General features: G+C 42.5%; 1 pseudogene; it reads left to right on the plus strand.

Moving 5' to 3' along the window:
- The first annotated feature begins 9,098 nt into the window (after positions 1 to 9,098).
- Positions 9,099 to 10,121, plus strand: LOC147452182 (uncharacterized; annotated as a pseudogene).
- The last annotated feature ends 10,786 nt before the right edge of the window (positions 10,122 to 20,907 follow it).

The raw sequence follows: 20,907 nt of genomic DNA on the forward strand, positions 1-20,907 counted from the left end.
GGCCCTGCACGTACGTAAAAGAGTCCGCGTCTCTTTCAAAGAGATTTTTTGAAGGATTTTGTTTATACTATATAGTTGTTGAAAATGACGACGATTGAACTTTCCTTGCCCAACTCCTTCAAAACCAAATTTGTCAATGATTAGGGACCCTGAGATTTACCTTTCCTAGCCAACACAGTTTTTTGAACATGGCACAATGTTGTTTTTTGTAGCACAACCAACCTCCCGGTTACCCCTTGGAGAGGGTTACCATATGGGGTGCTAAGGACCGAGGCCTGGGCCACATCATTCTGCAAGAGGACAGATGCAATGCTAGACTACCATCCATTTGAATTCTTATGAAGCATTGATGGACGTACAACTCTCAAACAATAGATAGAGTACAAAAAAAATGGAGGGCTAAGCCGCATTAGGAAAAGCATTTCAAAGGAATACAATGAAAATCATACACCATGGCGCTAAGAAGTGTATTCAACATAGGGGCATCACATGTTGGGTGAGCAATCTGGGTCGAGGCATAACGGACAACTCAGAAGACTAGGAACCCCGAGCAGTCTAGGAGCTTTGAGCTATGCTTATATAAACATGGAAAATTTAAGAGAAGGTTTTGACACTAAATTTCTCTAAAGTTTGTAGGTTTATTCACCTTCTACTTTGAATTTTGAAGATAAACTCTCAAAATTTGTAGGTGAAATTACACTAAACCTAGCCTTTTATCGATATGGGCGAGTGAAAGAGAACTAGCATGTGAACAAAGTTGTCATAAGAAAATTGTTCGTAGCTTTATCAACCTTGCATACTCTTCTATCAAAGCACTCTGTATAATCCCCCACCATTACCACCTCCCTTGACACGTTTTCCACCACCACCTTTGGCAACACCACTAACTCCCCCCCCGATAGAAGGCTACCTATGATGGTGTGATCCAAACTTTAATATATAACATGATGTGGATTTTCTCAAAAGAATAGTCTCATTTCAATAATAGAAGTATTTTTCAAGTTTCCACCGTTTTCTCTAGACTAACTTAGAAGGCATAATATGTTACCGTACATCAACCCACACTAACTTGAGGTAGAGCAAGAGAGAGAAGAAGAAGAAGCATAAGAAGAAGTGAAGAGAAGCTCGAGCTCCCAGACTCTTCTTATTCATAAGATTTGTTTGAGTGGCAACCACCTTACTCTTTTAGTGTAAGTCCCGTGGTCCTACATGTAGGGAGGTAGGAATAGGAGATCTATATCCATTGGAATCATGGTGCCACTATTCCCAAAAAGGATCAATGGTGGTAGAAATGAGTTTCCAATATATGAGGGCAACTAGACGAATATCAACATGCCATTGTATGGGTTCCAATTGTTCTAGCCCATCAACGGAAACATTCTACCAAACCCTTGTTCAAAGGGTTTTTTTGGTCAAAAAATTGTGGTCATTTTACCATTAAAATTAGGTGTAATCTTGTTTCAGTTTTTTTTTTTTGTGCTTGAAGTCACCTAAAAAATCTTGTTTGGTTTTTGTTTTGTATTGTGTGCCTTGGCCATTCTTGCTCGTTTTAGGGATTTCTCGGAAAATCTCGCTCGATATTTGAGATTCCTTTTTGTGCATAAGCACACACTAACGCTTGCATTAGTGTGCATGCATTACAAGCATACCAAAACATATCTCCATGTGGGTGTGCGATGATGTTGATTGAGACCCCAATGGTCACCGAGAAGCCCAACGGTAGATTAAGGTCCAACACACACACACTAGATTAATTTCTTTGCCACACACTAACGCACACACACAATACATTAAGTAGAAGCACACACACACACACTTTAAATGGATGCAAAAAAAATAAGCACACAAGCCATTTCTGAAATGGGAGATAAAAGGAATCCTATGCAATAAAGAATCTCACTTTGACTAGAATCCAATGTTAATTAGGGTCCCTTTTTTTTGTGAAATTGTAGGATATGGCATCCTCTTCCACACCCGGCTATCGAACCATAGAGGACTTTCTCGTCGACGGACTCTCTTACGAGGACGCTTGTGATGCTTACTACTCGCAGTCTTCCTCCTACCAACCACAATCGTCCTTCGGCTTTCGATGGTTTCGAGATGCAGTACATGACTCCGACCTCGAGAGGGCATACCGCGCCTAGGCAGAAAGGCTATCCTCGTAGCAGAGTCTTCTAGGGCGGTACACACTCGCACAGTTGGCTGCCTATGGGCTCTCATCGCTTGCGACACCAGGCACCGACACTCCCTACATGCAGAGTGTGCCTCCCACAACGCCTCCCTCCACCTTACCCTCAACTTTTCCGTCACCCGCACCTCCCTCCACCTTGCATTCGCAGCGATCTACGCCCGCACCGTCGAGTTATCCGTCGCCTACACCACCCAGCGGTTCGGGCTCGGGCCAGCGCTCTTCGGGTGGCCAACGCTCTTCCCATAGTGGTGGCTCACGCTCTCGTCGAGGTAGTGGCTCCTGCTGCTTTGGTGGTGGAGGGGACAGTGCTACAGATTCACCTCCTCTTACACCCCGACCTCCTCGCTCACCCCTTGGAGCTCCACATCAGGATGAGTATCGCGATGCGCCCGCCCCGGACGCTCGTGGCTACTACAATTATATACATCGAGGGGGGGAGGTGGATCTAGGTTCCTCTTTGGGGAGAACATTTCGAGGGCATCTTAACCAGCTGATCCACTCGACATACCAAGATTTCTTTAAATCTTTCAAAGATCAGGACCCAACCAACTTGACGTATATTCACACGACATTGCTCATGCGGTTCCCTAATCTGGAAGTGGAAGAGTTCTCCAGGCAGTGGCTCGAGGAGTACGTCAAGAATTTCTTGAAACATAAGAAGTCCAGTGTGCGGAGGGCGGCAAAGCGAACATTTGAATCTGAGGGTCACAACTATCGCCCTGGAAATGTTCACGACGAGGAGTGGGAGAAATCCCAGGGCGAGCTGGAGGACGAGAGAGCGGCAGGTACTAGGGCGCACATTCGGCAAGTGGAGGCGAGGACGCAACAAACGCCCACGCATTACGGCTCGGGCGGAAAAGCAGCATGGAAAGATAAATTTGTGAGTGCGCGTATTTTCATTTGAATTGATTTAATTTGTGGTGATGAGGTTGGGTTTGTGATATTTTTTAATTGATATATAGCAAAATATTACTATGACCCGCCCAAGCCGAGAGATCCAGAGATACAAAGAGAGCCACTCCGAATATCACACATGGTGCTGGCTGTATGAAAACAACAAAATCAATCGCGAAGAATTTAAAAATGCATGTCGTACACTACAGCCTGTAAGTGTGAACTTTTTTTTTAAAATGAGTGCATGCAGAATTATGTATCCATTAAAAGGCAAATGACCATTTGGATGGGTCCTACCAAGGACCATCCAAATGGTCATTTGCTTTTTTTTAAAAATACTCGCGTGTGCAGTAATGCTTGCGGTAATTCTTGTTGTAACGCCCGCGTAAATAAGCGCGGAAATATAGCCGGGCCGATTACCGCGTGCATTGCTGAAGGACCATTACCCCGCGAGCATTGACTCTAGCATTACCGCCTCCGAGATTTTTTGACTTGAACTTTTCCTTTGTTTTTGTGCGTCTATCTGAGCGGTAATGTGCTCCAAATGTCATAGTGTCAGATTTTCAAAAAGTAAACCTGGACACATTTTGTAAACTCAGACATCCACTGTGTAAACTCAAACAAGCATAAACAAATGTGAACCCACACACATTTTAGTGAAATGCATATGCGCACCTAGTTAGCCCATCGGGCTGCCACATCACCGTCTGTGTTTGAGTCTCCGACCCTACACCCGCTGCCCAATTTTTTGTCGTTGTTCGATCCCTCAAGATTGTCGTGCGCCGTCGATCCCATGGTTGGGGGGTCATTTAAGACCCCATGCCATTTAGTCACGAGAGGACTCTTGGAAAAAGTGACGATTACTTTGAGACTTTTTTATGGTCACCGTTGATTGCAAATCCATCGAGTACATACTCACTCACTTATAACTTCTCCCTAGTAGGGGAAAGGGGCCAACTTAGGGCCACCTAAGGTGGGTGGCAAATTGTTGCTATCGCTGCACTATTTTTGAACTAGATGGGTGCAATCCAAAGAGCGTAGTGTCGCCTACCTCTCCTAGATATCATGTTCAGAATAGAGCTTTGATAATAACACACAATGGTGATAAAAATTTTGCGTGTGTAAAATTGGCCATGAATGGCCTCGAGGCCACACCGAGGGGCTATAATGTGACATTGCAGCCAACGGGGCTTGAGTCTTGATCTACCGGCACAAATGGTAAGTTTCACTCAGTTAACCATCTCACCAAGAGGCTTGTTGTGTCCCAAATCCAGACCTTTAACGTCATAAAGCTAGGGAGCCACGGGTCTCTTTATAGGGACCCGATTTTTTATTGGGCCCTTTACTTTCGGTGATACCCATTTTAGAAAAGGAAATGGAAGGGGAGATCCGAAAAATAAAGGTATACATAAAATCTAAAGCTTCAAACTAAAGTCTTAAAACACACATGCATGCAGTGATCCCCCCCCCCTCCCAAAAAAAAGCACAACCGACTCTATGGAGAACAAAATGTTGTATAGAAGCTGGTTTCTTGCATTTGACTTTAAAGGTAAGGTTGCCTCGATCAGAAATTCCATGAGCTAGCATGATTGAGATATAAGCAAAGCAAAGAAAACCTAGACATAGGGTATGAGTATCTCTCAAGCTCTCTCTCGATATGAGGCTTTCTATTCTTGTACGGATTTCCCTTTGGCAAGAAATTCTCCATATCTAAGATTTTATGCATTTTCTCGATGTGTGGGTGTGTGTGCTAATAAAAAGAGGAAAATGGTATAACCTTTCTCCCACCTTTCTATCATCCAAGAGTGGTAGATTGGTTATGCCATTTCCCTCTTGAATAACAAGCCTTGAGTTCAACTGTCCTCGTTGAATAGATCTTTAAGGTCTCTTGGGATAGTTTCCTACAACATAAAAACAATCTTCTTCTTCTCCTCCCTCTCTCTCTCTCTCTCTCTCTCTCTCTCTCTTTCTATCATCCAAGAGTGGTAGATTGGTTATGCCATTTCCCTCTTGAATAACAAGCCTTGAGTTCAACTGTCCTCGTTGAATAGATCTTTAAGGTCTCTTGGGATAGTTTCCTACAACATAAAAACAATCTTCTTCTTCTCCTCTCTCTCTCTCTCTCTCTCTCTCTCTCTCTCTCTCTCTCTCTCGCTCGCTACACTAAGCTATTTGTCAAAGGAGAATATTTTGGGAGCAAAAACACGAGGATGCCAACAACCACACACAAAAGTTTACTTGATCTCATATGGATTTAAAAAACACAAAACCCACTCGAAACAAATAACTACTCTATATATGGGTCAGCAGATCATGATGCTGTATTCTTATCAATACAAAGAAATACGCTTCTTAATATTGACTAAGAGGGAAAAAAATAAATACCAATTTTAAGAAAACAAATTATTCAAAAAACTAGAGCACTGTTAAAGTGCAAAAAATAATAAAGCCCAACATATGTCAGTCCTACAAACCTGCAATAATATACACTACAAAACATTACTTCTTAAAAAAAACTAGAGTTTACCTCAATTTGAATAAAATTTGTTCTTTGTTTAAACAAAGTAAAGAAAACTTACTAGACATCTTATATTCTTGTCTAGCAACATCACTCTTTGCTAATATATCTTAAAAAGAACCAGAGTTTACCTCAATTTGAATAAAATTTGTTCTTTGTTTAAACAAAGTAAAGAAAACTTACTAGACATCTTATATTCTTGTCTAGCAACATCACAGTTTACTAATATATCTTATTTTACAATAATATGGATCCATTTAATTTTACAAATATATAATGCCAAAGAAATTAAATAAGCGTCTTGAACAACATGACTTAAATGTTTTAGATGATGCAAGAAACATTAATGTTCTTATGAATTTCTTCAAAATTTGCAAAGCAAGTATGTAATTACTACTTGAATGATTACCTTCTTATAAACTATCGTAAAAAAATCGATTTCATTCTCCACAGATACACGATTTAAATTCACCATAGAATACTGAACGTAATAAACAAGGTTTCCATGAACAAAAGACAGAGCAATCTCAAAGGTAACACTCTATAAAGTTTAAAGTTGATAGCCATTTTTTCTTACTAAGGGTCATTTCCGATGTTGAAACGAGTGCCCACCGTTTGAGATATTTTTTGTTACAACTTGAAGGCGTTGTCGAAAACTCAAAAAAAAAAACCCCACTGCACAGCTTTCCCAAAGTCGAATAAGAATAAGAAAAGAACATGAAAATCCGGAAACTTCCTAATCGTTGTATTTCACTTTCTACTGGATGACGCATTCTGAAACGTACTTCTCAGTATTTTTGCAGAGAGTAGGCCAACATAAAAATATGTCAACGTCGTGTAATGTACACACAATGCGAAGACTCGCTGCCACTTTACCAACTCAAATGAAGACTGTCACCATGGTAATTCTTTGTAATAAAATACCAGCATCGAGATTGATTTGATGTATCTTGAATCCAACCTGACGTGGGCTACCACATGGCCTCTGCTGGATTGAAATGCACACTCAATGTGGAAAAAGAAAAACCTAAAACCGCAGATGTCAAAGTTACCAACGACAGATGTCAATGGAGCACTTGATGTGGCAAGAAAATGGCCAAGAAGAAGCTCCATGGGCTCCCAAAGTATCGAAACTCAATGGAACAAAGTAAGTATACATATTTCTTCCATTTGTTAATACAATATATACAAACACTACTAGTATACTTTACCTACCTACCCTACCATTACTACCCCAAAATAAAATCCATTTACGTTCTATTTTATATCTCAATTTTGATACACAAACAAAACCTTACCATTACACTATTCTTGTTTGAAAAAACTTGCAGGTGGATTATTCTCTATCATGCATATTCTCGTGGACGAATTCAATAAAGATATACAAAGCTTGAAATGTATATTGCTGCAAATGGCCACAAGAAGATACATTTTTCCCCTTGTTTTTGGTTTTCGAAGGAGAAATCAACTTTCTTTTATCTAGAGGATTTGTGGAGGCAACAGGTTTAACCTTGCCTTTCTTCACAGGTAAGACATTAGGCAATGCAGAAACTGTAACAGCAGCCGATGTGGGATTAGCGCCAACACCTACAACTTCTGAATACTTCACTATGTAAAATGGAATGGAACAACGGAAACACTTGATGTTTGTCTAAATCTTGGATAAACTCAACCTCTTTTTCCTGATCGGCTTCAACTTTGTAAACATCCAACTCTCTTCTATTTCCGAAGCCAACTTGTTTACCAAAAAGTACTTTGATGACGCTTTCAATATAAACCTACAACCAATATTAATATTTTCTAATTTAGTCACTCTCTCAAATCAACATTTACTGGACATGTAGAGAACAACTTATATTACTTGTCATTGTCAACCACAAGCATAAACAACATTTGTATAACTTTTCGTACATATAATTCAATAATACTTCTACCTAATAACTCCAATCCTTAACTAGAGGCAGTGCCCTCGTCTACTGGAGACGACCTTGTTTGATTGTCGGCCAAGACCCGTGGACAGCACAAGAGGTTTTTTTAGGGCATCATGTGATGCAAAGTCTATTGGGGTGGGAGGAGAAGTTTTCTTCACCACGGTGAAGAGTGTCAATAGGCAAGCAGTACAAAAGGAAACTGAGCACAAGTTTTTTTAAAGTCATCGATTCAAGTCGACGACTGATGGCGTGTGAAAGGAGGCCAAACTCAAGACCCTTTTTAAAGTTAAAGCTTAACTTGAAAAAAAATGTTTATGCCTACATGGCCGCATGGTTGCAGAGTTTACAATGGAGTGGTGACGCCATCTGGATGGAAAGGGGGCGTGCCAAGAAAGTGGGGCCATCTGTATGGTTGCATGAACAGGAGCAGGCTTGGGAGTGCCGGGATCTGAGGGCCCAGACTTGCAAGCCTAAGGATGGGCTTCCAGAGTCTATGAAGGCCACAAGTTGCATGGCGTGAGCTGGAGAGGGCCAGGAGGCTGTCCTAGTAAAGAAAAGGAGAGCTGAGAACCTCATGTCTGAGGGGTTGAGGGAGCTTTTGAAGAGCTACAAAAGGGGGGCGGTATCCTGTAGTTCCAGGGAGTCGAAGGACCAAGGACTGACGGCATGAAGGGGACGCTATTGAGGAGAGCCGGGTGCATATGACCAAGTGCTGCATAAGGAGGCGGGGCTTCTTGGGTATGCAGAGCCGCCAGAAGACTGGCTGTGAGTAGGGAGGTTGAAGTAGGAGTCCGTCAAGGGGGAACAGAAGTAAAGGTGACAGAGTATGGAGAGGTCGGCTTCGAGGCATGCAGGGTGATGATGGTCGTGAGCCTGGAAGGGGTGCGCTACTGGGCAGCATGGAGATGGTATGCAAGGCCACAACCTACAGAGGGGGGATTTTGAAGCTGCATGCAGTTGAAGGCCACCAAGACAGGCAAACAAAGGGCCATCAACCGTACAAAAATAACCCTTCAGTGTATGCAAGGAAAGCGGAGAAGGGTGTGCTACTCAAGGAGAGCATTGCAATGGCTGTTAGAGGCTGAATACGAGCAAAGAGAGGTCACATGAAGGTGATTCCACGAATAAGTCGCACAAAGGGTAGCAAGGGGCATCGGTTCTTTTGAAAAGTCTATCATTGTACACATTTATTTCAACTTAATGGAGTCGGCCCTATAGTGGTCTCCATAGTCTTGGTGTTTTAATGGGGTCACATGTTTTTTGTTCCTCTTTTGCTCTTATGCTCCCTGTTTATCAGGCTCTATGAAAGTTCTTTGTGTGGGTGTTGGGTATGCCTTGAGGATGCAAGCTGATAAGCCAACTTGGAGATGCTAGTAACTTTGAAGCATATAGACGTACTCTCGATGATAAAGAAGGGTGAAGCCATGTTGATATGCTTGGTTGTTGATTGCATGCAGCTAGGGTCGGTCAAGTATGGTCTTAGGAAGTAATTGCTAGTAGATTGGGTCTTTGTGTTTATGTTAAATAGGGGATATGGGTGCTGTGAAATCATTGGGATATAGAGAGGCTGTCATACTGGGTGATGGATGTTTTTCCATTTCCCACTTTCCATCTTGTGGTGCCCCCTTTGAGGATCACACTGATCGCTCAAGTGATGGCGTGGTTCAATATTATGGTGTTAGATTGTGAGTTAGCATTCTCAGGTGAGCAAGATGTTGAAGATTGGATGTCAGATGTGGAGCTCTGGATGTTGTCGATGCGGATGGTGACCGACAAAGCCAAGTCAAGTGTTGTACTATTGGTGATGCAAGGGAAATCCAAAGCTTGGTTTGACGGGTTGGAAGTTCTTGATCGACAGTCATGGAAGCTGGTTTGAGCTTGGTTTATCCAAGACTTCAAGCAGAGGATTTTGCTTGCAGAAGTGGCCACAAAATTGAAGGTTTTGAAGCAAGATGTAAGCGGTGAGTTTACAACCTTTTTAAAGCAATTTGAAGATATTTGGCAGCAATTAGAAGTTGCTACACATTGCCGAGGCAGTGACTACTTCAAATTAGAGAGGTTTTTGGAGTGCTTACATCCCAAGATTCGAGAGAAGGTGGAGTTTGCCGGTGCAGAGGCCTATGAGGATGCAGTGTGCATTGCCAAAGTGAAGAGTAGAAAGATGAAGAAGAAGTTGGAGATGGGTTCATTCAAACCTAGTGATTATGCCGTTATTTTGACGACCCCGTAACATGCAGTGCAAGTAAAAGCTCTTCACGATTGGCAACATGTAGCAGTTAATAGTTCTCCATGGGTAAGCTCTATTTCGTGTTATACATCCATGCCTACAAAGGAGGATCTCATCAACAAGGATGAAGGGTTCATAAACAAGGATATGTATGAAGAAGAGACAGAAGATGATGTTGGTTCTCACGCACTACAAGAGGCTATTCATATTAGCGACGCTCACACAGCGACGCTCAAAAAAAAAATCCCGGCGTCGCTATGAGCGTCGCAAATTTACAAAGAAATTTGCGACGCTCATAGCGACGCCGGCTGGGCTAAAAAATTAACAGAGCGCGCCCAAAAACTTAGATCTTAGATCTGAATTTTTCGGCGCCCTCAAGCAAGGAGCAGGTAACGCTCTCCCTCTCTCTCTCTCTCTCTCTCTCTCTCTCTCTTTTTCTTCTCCACACACACACACACACACACACACACACACACACGAGGAGAGGAAGGAGAGCCAGGTATGCTCCTTCCCTCTCCTCATTCTCATGTTCCCTTCTCCTCTTTCTCTCTCCCTCTCTCTCTCTCTCTCACACACACATACACACACACACACATAGTGTTTTTGAGAGAGAGAGAGAGAGAGAGAGAGAGAGAGAGAGAGAGAGAGAGTACAAACATAAACAAAAACGCGCACGCACGTACATAAACAAAGAATGCACACACACATTGAGAGAGGAAAAGAGAGAGAGAGCATGCATAAACAAAAAACGCACGCATTGAGAGAGAAAAAGAGAGAGAGAACATGCATAAACAAAAAACGCACACATTGAGAGAGGAAAAGAGAGAGAAAACATGCATACGATCCAAAAAAACGCACACACATTGAGAGAGAAAGAGAGAGAAACCAATTTAACGTCGTAGGAAACTAATTAAAATTAAAAGACCTAAAGATCTAGCCGACGAGGAGTTGAACTCAAGACCTATTATTCAAGAGGGAAATGGCATAATCAATCTATCATACTTGGCATGGGTGATAGAAAGGTTATACCATTTATCTCTTTTTATTGGCACACACATCCACGCACGCGCACACACACAAGAAGAGGAGAGTTATAACGTCGTAGGAAACTATCATAAAAGACGTTAAAGATTAGGTTAGATGTAGACTTACGTTAAATTAGATTTAGGTTTATTTAAGTTAAATTAGATTAGATTTAGGTTTATTTTTAATTAGATTTACGTTTATTTACGCTAGATTTAGATTTACGTTATATTAGATTAGATTTAGGTCTCCATAGACTGCGATGCCTGCATGAAGCGGGTGAAGAAAGCCCTCAATGGAATATAGGGTATTGCTGCCTTCACTCATGGTGGGCTCCGTCGATCCAAAAGTACTGGTGAAATGTCTTCAGAAGATAGGGAAGAAGGTGGATCTTCAGGGCGGCAAGAGTCACTACATCCCCGACACAATGACCATCTAGACAACCTCTAGTCATTCAACAGCAACTTCAAAGTTAGTAACAAGAGCAAGAACGGTCTAAAGGGCCAATTGCTGTCGTCAGATGTGGATGGAGATGAGGCAGCGTCACCGCCGGAAGTTAACTCTCACATCTTTAGTGATGAGAATGCCAACTCTTGCCGAGTTATGTGAAAAATTATGTGTTAAATCAGTTTTAAGGTTCTTATAATCCCTGTTAGTTTAGTTCTTTGTTTTTAATATAACATAATTTACGTTAGATTTAGATTTATGTTATATTAGATTAGACTTAGGTTTATTTAGGTTTACCCACACACACACACACACACACACGCACAAGAAGAAGAGAGTTTTAGCGTCGTAGGATACTATCCCAAAAGACGTTAAAGATTAGGTTAGATGTAGACTTACGTTAAATTAGATTTAGGTTTATTTTTAGTTAGATTTACGCTTATTTACGTTAGATCGAGTCCACGCAAGAATTACTTACGGTTTAGGGTTTAGAGTTAGACGAACAGTGAAAAGATCTACTGTGAAAAGATGTTAAGATGCTGTGAAGTGCTACAGTTAGAGAAGAGGCAAAGGGGTTTTGTCCACTACATGCAGTATCATGTAGACGTGGGTCTGTAGATTTCTTGTACCCACAAATATAGGTATTGACCAATAAAGACGAGATTATAACCCGGTGGTTCTGATCTCTATGCACCTCTAGACCGAGGTGTGCGGGGATTGGACATGACTAGAGAATGTGAGGTAAAGAGAGAGAGAGAGAGAGAGAGAGATAAGACGAAGAATGCCAATAGAATATTAAATTTGTTGTCCAAGTTATAAGATTTTTATCCTCATTATGAGTAGTGACGAGGATGTGAGACCGTCCAACCGAAACACCTATCTCTCAACGAGTGTCTTATGTCCTTGTAATCAATGCAAGCATGCTGTGCGACGGATAAGACGTGTTTCTTTGCAGCATGTTCGCGAATTTGGCGAGTTCGATCCATCTATTATAGATCGAGTTGTTGCCAATTATAACTCGTCGGACTCTGACGCTGGCCAACAAGTAGCAATCTTGCAACCCAATAGACGTGTTCGCAGGCGCTTTGGTCAAGCAGCATATGTGAGGCCACAAGATGTAGCCTCTGACAGCTCGGGGGATGATCATGCAGAGCACATTCCCAACGAGGCAATGTTTGAGCCCGAGATTGATGAAATGATCGAGACGATCATGGATTCAGAAAGGCTTATCTATGATGATATGAAAAGTGAAGCCGATACACCATTGTATAATGGAGCACGTATGTTTAGATTGAAAGCACTCCTAGTTCTTCTCAACATGCAGGCAAAGTTTGGATGGAGTGACACTAGCGTCAGAGCGCTTTTCAGGTGATCTATTACAATTAGTTTACTTTAATAAAACTCTAAATGTATAATGATCTGATAGATTTTTACACGACTGTATCGTATTTTTATGTTGTGTAGATTGCTTAAAGAGCACATACTACCAGCTGACAATGTGATGCCAGATTCCCGAGATGAAACAAGAAAGATTTTGCAAAACTTGGGGATGGATTACAATTCTATCCACGCTTGTCCTAATGACTGCATTCTTTTCAGAGGGGAATACATAGACATGGAGAAGTGTCTGAAATGTGATTCCGAAAGATATCGAGTAGATCTCCACGGGACAAAAATTCCACAAAAGGTTTTGCGACATTTTCCTCTGCTTCCTCGCATCAAGTATTTCTTCGAATGTAAGTCCATGGCCGCCCTAGCATCATGGCATGAGGAGAATAAATCTTCGGATGGTGTGCTACGAATTCCTGCAGATTGCGCAGCCTGGAAACATATAGATGGAACATGGTCGGATTTTGCCAGGGAAGCTCGAAATTTGCGCTTAGGCCTGGCTATGGATGGCGTAAATCCATTTGGTCAAAGATCAACGTCTTACAGTGTATGGCCCGTTGTCATCGTCAACTACAACATTCCCCCGTGGTTGACTACGAAGAAGGGGCACCTATGGCTAAGCTTGATTGTACCAGGGCGATATAAAGTGGGGAATATGGATGTGTATCTTTGTCCACTATTGGAAGAGCTACAACAATTGTGGATTGGCATAGAGGTGGTGGATATGAGCCGACACACAAGACGACGGAATGCTTTGATCAGAGGCATTCTAATGTGGACCATGCATGACTATCCCGGGCTAACAGAATGCTCAGGTGATCTATTGACACTCCTCATTCAGACACTGTAAATCTTGTTTTTTCCCATAGTTGATCTATTATCATGTGTATACATACAGAGCTTCAAACAAGCGGATACAGAGCATGTGTCACATGTGGACCTAGACTGAATGCACGTAGGGCGCCCTCACTGAAGAAGCAAATCTACGAAGGTCATCAAGCGTATCTTCCAGAGAATCATGTGTTACGCGACGGCTTTTCCGGAAGAGAGCCACCAAGGATGTCTGCACAAGCATGGTTAGAGCAGAAGGAGATGTGCGATGACGGATTGCCTCCAGGGATGAAGAGACTATCTTTATGGTACGAGTTACCATACTGGCCCTGACTCATGATCAATCACTTGCTCGATCCAATGCACATATTCAAGAATGTGGGTAATCTACTATGGGACCATCTGACCGGCAAGAAAGATACTTTGGGAGCCAGAGTTGACCTTAGAAATGTGGATCGTATGGAGCAATATTGGCCGCAAACAGCGTCTGATGGATCGATAAAACTCCCTAAAGCACCATGGATTTTCACAGGAGCCCAAGAACGCAAAGTAAAAGAGACCATTCGATCTTTGCGGACCCCCACTGGCGTAATGCACTCGCTCCGAACGTGTTTTACTAAAGAAAGAAAGCTTACCGGTTTGAAGTCACACGATTGGCATAAAATGTGTCAGGTACGTTCATAGTGGACTTTAATATCATTGCTGCACATACTTTACAGTTTATTTTACCGGTTGCCATTGAGGGATGTTTGTCTCTCGACATCCGTAACACAATCTACAAACTTGCAAAGCTGGTGCAATGGATCTCACAAAAGGAGATCAACGTAGACTCCATACCATTCGCCAAACTAAATGCTGCGGAGCTTGTGTGCATGTTTGAGAAACATTTTCCTACTACCATGATAACCATTCAGGTGCATCTTCTTGTTCACATAGTTGATGAGGTGGAAATAGCTGGCACAGTTCATTCCAGATGGATGTTCTTTTTAGAACGTTTCATGAAAACGCTTAAGGGATATGTGCGTCAAAAGGCACGTCCGGAGGGTAGCATGGCAGAAGGTTGGTTGGTATCAGAGTCCCTAGTGTACATTGGAGAGTGGCTAGACGGATTTGATAAAGCCCGGGACACGCTATGGCGAACCATAGATGATGAGCGCATATCTAGGATTGTCATGTGCAATCTCGGTGTTGAGAAGAAGATGACGGAAGATCTAGAGGCTAAAATCAACCGATTTTGCATGCTTCACAATCCAGTGATGCAAAATCGGGGTGCATGCAGAGGAGCTACAAAATGAAACAGAGGATATGTGTTTAAACGGAGAGCTCTATATAGATATAGGAAGTTATGCTGAGTTATACGAGGATGAGAGAGAGATCTCTTAAAGCCACAAATATTGTATTTGAACAATTTTGCTCCGTGTTGTAAAAGCTCTGGCTCTCTAAGTACCTTCCATGGTGTATAACGCTCTTTTCTACTCGCGCTCACATTTTTTGATTGAAAATTCTGAGTTTTCGACTTGCCTCTTCTATCACTCAATTCATTGCGTCATTATATTTATATGCGTCATTACGTCATTGTATTTAATGGTCTTTGCGTCATTGTCTACTCTATTCATTCAATATTAAGTTTAAATATTCGTGTGTTTAATGCAGGTATGGATGATGAGGAGTTTCTTTCTTCTTTGTCACCGCAGCAGAGACAGTGGTACGTGGAGCGTCATCGCTCTGGCGCATCATCGCGCGTTCCTACTCCATCCGCATCTCCCTCTCTTTCGGAGCATTCAGCGCGCTCCGAAGCTTCGGCGTCGACGAGATGAGCTTCACACTCGTCTAGACACCGGCGCTCTAGTGGTGGCGGTGGCGGTTGTTGTGGGGATTCCGCCACCGATGCCTCCACACTGCCTCGTGTTCGACGAGGCTCTTTATCCTCCCCTTCTTTGCCCGTCCCCACACCAGCCACAGCATCGCCATCTACGCCAGGTTTTGCACGGCTGACTATTCCTAGAAACTACACACCTCTACCTACTCCGCCAGGAGCCACCCCACTCGACACTCCTCGCTTCGGGGCCCAGACGCCGGTGGAGACACCTGACGTCCGTACCCCCATCGACACGCCTCTAGAGACCCCTGCCGGGACACCCAGGTTCACGCGTCACCGGCCAGAGGGCTTGTCGTACTCCGTCGACTTCAGCGGCGGCATCATCATGGATGATGACGGCAAGAAGGTGATCTCGCGCATGCGTGGTCTTTGCTCTCAGCTGTTTAGACACTACATACTAAACAAATGGAGTGAAGTACCAAGTGATTTAAAAAACAGAGTCATCAGCATACTTCATGATGAGTTTCCCGTTCCAACACAGGATCAACACTTCAATGAAGGCCTGATGAAGATTCGAATGCGCGAATACTGCAAACACAAGCGTTCCGAAGTGCAAAAAGCAATCAAGAATGGGTGGAACAGGCCAGATTGGCTGGCCAAAGAAGATTGGAAGAATGCGAAGAAACCAGCGCGCGAGAATCCGACAAGTGGAAGCAACAAAAGGATGCAGCCAGAGCGCGAGTAGAGGCAGGGAGCTCGCACCACTTGGGGAGCGGTGGATGGGCATCATTTGAGGCCGATTTTGTAAGTGTTTTTGCATTGCTCTTTATGTTCGATAGTTTAAGTTTATGAGTTTTTTAATTCTAACATAATGAAATCTTTGTATGTTTTGACAGTGGTCGATGACAGGACGTGATCCCACACCGTACGAGCGCGAGTACGCAGGCAGGAAGGGCTTAAACGCCCTAATGGACATTCTCAGTTCTCGCGGCGGCATGGTTAGTATTAGGGTTTACTCTTTTCTATTTTTTGTATTGTTTTATAAATGTCGTTATATGTTTATACGTACTGAAAGCTGTCTTATTGTCTTTTTTTGCAGAATCCGACAGATACGCCGCTTGGACGCGATGAGACGTCTGACTAAACGACGTCAGTTTAGCCGTAGCTAGATAGCATTAGTTTAGGGTTTCTCATAGCTTATGTATCATGAGACGGATTTTATACGTCTTTTTGAACCATGTATATTATTACATTTGTCACCGCAGTTCCTTTTGCCAATCAATTCTTTATGCCTATGATGTTGTACAATTGTCATTATTACATTTGCCAATCAATTCATTTTGCCTATGATGTGTACAATTGTCAATTTTGCAAACAATGCGTCTTGTGGGTGACTATTTTGGGTCTATTATCTACCCTTGCATTTTTTTTAAAAAGTGAATCAAGTACAATATGGTTGATGGGTGGCAGGGCATTCAATGCCCTGTCACCAAAAAAAAATTCTCTTGGGCGTCGCTATAACCGTCGCTATTTATGGCTGTGTAGCGTCGCTATGAGCGTCGCTATAGTCTTTTGTGTAAACGTCGCTATAAGCGTCGCTATGACCGTCGCTATGAGCGTCGCTATATAGAGACGCTCATAGCGACGCTTATACGCTCTCGTAGCGACGGTTTTAGCGACGTCGGGGGTTATAAAAACCCAGTGTATTTCCGTCGCTAACAGCGTCACAAGAGCACACAACCTCTTGTAGTGACGTATCGGTAGAGGGTAAAGATCATCATGCGGTAGAGGAGATCAGGCCAACCGTGCAAGTATCAGAGGCTCTAATTGACATTGAAGCAGATACAGATTTTGAAGATCGTGAAGAACTTGAGGCAAAAGCAAATTATGTCGAGGACCGGGGGGTGGGCAAATCTCCCCACAGCAGCATGAGGGTAAAGATGCACATACCAAGTCATTTTGTGGCAAGGTCATTGGCGGTTCTATCCTACTTGATGAGAAGGTATGTGATGAGTTCCTCTCTTCCTCTTGTGATGATTTGATAGTAGAGGACATACATGAAGAGCAGGATGGAGTGAGAAGTATTGGTTGGGAAATTTGGCTCAACATCTATAGGTAAAACTATCAAAGAAGGCAACTCTATGGACTTGGGGTTGATGATAGCAGGTGATGAGGCTCGGTATGCTATGAAAAATGGGATATGCAACGAGGTTTGTATGCATGAGTTGGTGTTTATGCTTGGGCGAGTTGCTTTTCAGTAGGTTGTATGCCGGATACTATGCTCTTTGCAAGGAGTTTCTGATATGAAGACCTCTTCAGTGGATATTGGTGTGGTTGCCTCGGATGGAGAAGTCCCTCACATGGATAGAGGTGCTTCTCGTGTGTATGAAGATCATTGTTGGATGGACCTTGCAAATATTGTGAAGATGTGATATGCGATTTTATGATTGCAGTTACCAATGTATTAAGGGCACATGATAGGGGTGCTTTCCAATCGGATGGCAGTGGTCAATGTCGCCAGGTCGATCCATTGGAGTTTACATCATAAGTAGGAGGGCCTATGGCTTTCCATTTGACCCAGGAGGGAATTGCATATCTCTCTCTATCTCTTTCTGCTTATGTACATACTATATATCATCTTTTTCTTATGCACATTTATCTTATCTACATGATGTTGTGGTTGATCATAAATGCTCAACTAGGGGAGTGGGCAATGATGGTGCAGCCAGATACTGTCTACCCACTAAGAAGCTAGAAGCAGGTATATGAAACCAAGCAAGATGATGGTGGAAGGCTTAGCATATGCTAGAAGTAGATTGCAACATGTGTAGTTGGGATATGTATGCCAAATATGTCTCTTAATTGGTCAAAGACATATCAAAAACTTTGCCATGTGATGATGGTTGAAGGTGGAAAGGGTTGGTGGATCTCGCCTTCAAATGGTGCCATGGTGTATGCAGAACGGTTGCTAAAGCTTGGTGAGTTCAAAGCTTTTTGTGAGCTTGAAGGACATTATTTAGCAACTCTCTGATTGGGTGACATGACAGCCATATCACTCTCAGTGTGGTCACTGGTGCTTTTGGTCTGAGACCTATTGTGCGAAGAGCTTTATTTGATTGTCGGCCAAGAACCGTGGACAACACAAGAGGAGGTTTTTTTAGGGCATCATGTGATGCAAAGTTGATTGGGGTGGGAGGAGAAGTTTTCTTCACCATGGTGAAGAGTGTTAGCAGGCAAGCAGTGCAAAAGGAAGCTTTTTTAATGTCATCGATTCAAGTCGACAATCGATCGATGGCATGTGAAAGGAGGCCAAACTCAAGACCTTTTTTAAAGTTAAAGCTTAACTTGGAAAAAAAAACGTTTATGATTGCGTGGCGGCATGGTTGCAGTTTGCATTGGGGTGGCGACGCCATCTGGATGGAGAAGGGGGCGGCCAGGAAAGTGGGGCCATCTCTATGGTTACATGAACAGGAGCAGGCTTGGGAGTGTCGGGATCTGGGGGCTGAGACTTGCAAGCCTAAGGATGCGCTTCCAGAGTCTGTGAAGGCCACAAGTTGCATGGTGTGAGCAGGAGAGGGCCAAGAGGTTGACCAAGTATAGAAGAGGAGAGCTGAGAACCTCATGTCTGAGGGGTTGAGGGAGCTTTTGAAGAGCTGCAAAAGGGGGGAGGTATCTTGTAGTTCTAGGGAGTCGAAGGGCCAAGGACGGCATGAAGGGGACGCTATTCATGAGGAGAGTCGGGTGCATATGACCAAGTGCTACATAAGGAGGTGGGGCTTCTTGGGTATGCAGAGCTGCGAGAAGACTGGCCGTGAGTAGGGAAGTTGAAGTAGGAGTCCGCCAAGGGGGAACACCTGCAGGAGGGTGCAAGAAGTAAAGGTGACAGAGTATGGAGGGGTCGGGCTCGAGGCATGCAGGGTGATGATGGTCGTGAGCCTGGAAGGGGTGCGCTACTGGGCAGCAAGGAGATGGTGTACAAGGCCACAACCTGCAGGGGGGAATTTTGAAGCCACATGCAGTTGAAGAGAGAGGCAAACGAAGGGCGTCAACCATACAAAAATAACACTTCAGTGTATGCTAGGAAAGTGGAGAAGGGTGTGCTACTCAAGGAGAGCATTGCAATGGCGGTTGGAGGCTGAATATGAGTGAAGGCAGGTCACATGAAGGTGATTCCACGAATAAGTCGCACAAAGGGTAGCAAGGGGTTCTTTTGAAAAGTCTATCATTGTACACATTTATTTCAACTTAATGGAGTCGGCCCTATCCTAGTCTCCATAGTGTGGGTGTTTTAATGGGGTCATGTGAATTTTGTTCCTCTTTCGCTCTTATGCTTCCTTGTTTACCGGACTCTATGAAAGCTCTTTGTGTGAGTGTTGGGTATGCCACAATGATGCAAGCTGGTAGGCCAACTTGGAGATGCTAGTAATTTTGAAGCATATAGAGGTACTCTCGAGGATAAAGAAGGGTGAAGCCATGTTGATATGCTTGGTTGTTGATTGCATGCAGCTAGAGTCAGTTGGGTATGAGCTTAGGAAGTAATTGCTAGCATATTGGGTCTCTGTGTGTATGTTAAATAGGGATAGGGGTGTTGTGAAATCATTGGGCTATAGAGAGGTAGTCATACTGGGTGCTGGGTGTTTTTCCATTTTTCCCTTTCCAACAGGCACCAAAACATTGTTGGTGGGTAGAAGAAAAAAGGGACACCTCTATAGCTTTATAGCTCAAAAGTGTTCAAAATTCAACCTCAAAACCAAAAAGTACACCAAAACAACTCACTTATGCTCTAAGTTGCATTATTCGTTATTCGGGAGACGTATAATACGCAAATAATGGGCGTATTATTCGTTTATCTAAATTATACGGCTGTATTATACGGTGCCACATCAGCATAAACGGCCAATCGTATAACTTCTTGATTTTTCTTTCGATCGAAATTATTTTCAAACGAAAGTATTTTCGATCAAAAATTATAACGATCGAATATGTTAGTATATATAGCAACACGCGAAAGGCCTCATACCAGCTTTCAAAGTCAGTGTTTTCCATGTGAATACTCTCACCAAACGATCAAAAAATATAATTTGTAAAAAAATAAAACAATTTGAATGCAATAAAAATTAAAATTCAATAGAATTTTAAGTTTTGTGATTCAAATATATGAATTTGTTTTGAAAAACTTAGTAAATAGTTGAAAGTTTGTATTTTGTGAAGAGTTTAATCTCTCACCTGATACAAACTGTAATTATAAGAATCACTTGTCAATGTGTTCAATTAATTGACACTTGAAAGTGACTAATTAAAAAAAAAAGATATTATAGTTATGTGTAGAGTGTACTCTCACATGAGATAATTAGTTTAAAAATATAATTACATAAAAATTAATTTTATGTAATTTAAAGTTCGATTTTGATGTGTAGAGATTTTCTCTCACTTCAAAATGAATATAATGAAACAAAATTATATTTTTACGTTTTGTGTAGAGCTATTCACACTACTATGCTCTCACTAGAGTAAAAATTTAGGAAAAACATGCCCAAAAATAATGATATTCTCTTATCTTTATTTGGACTGCAAAATCTACCGTACTGTGTGAGAGCATACATATGCTCGCATTGTAGATAGATAATCACTTAAAAA

The sequence above is a fragment of the Adiantum capillus-veneris genome, chromosome 8 (assembly GCF_014529385.1).
Source record: "Adiantum capillus-veneris isolate H3 chromosome 8, ASM1452938v2, whole genome shotgun sequence".
Classification (NCBI taxonomy): domain Eukaryota; kingdom Viridiplantae; phylum Streptophyta; class Polypodiopsida; order Polypodiales; family Pteridaceae; genus Adiantum; species Adiantum capillus-veneris.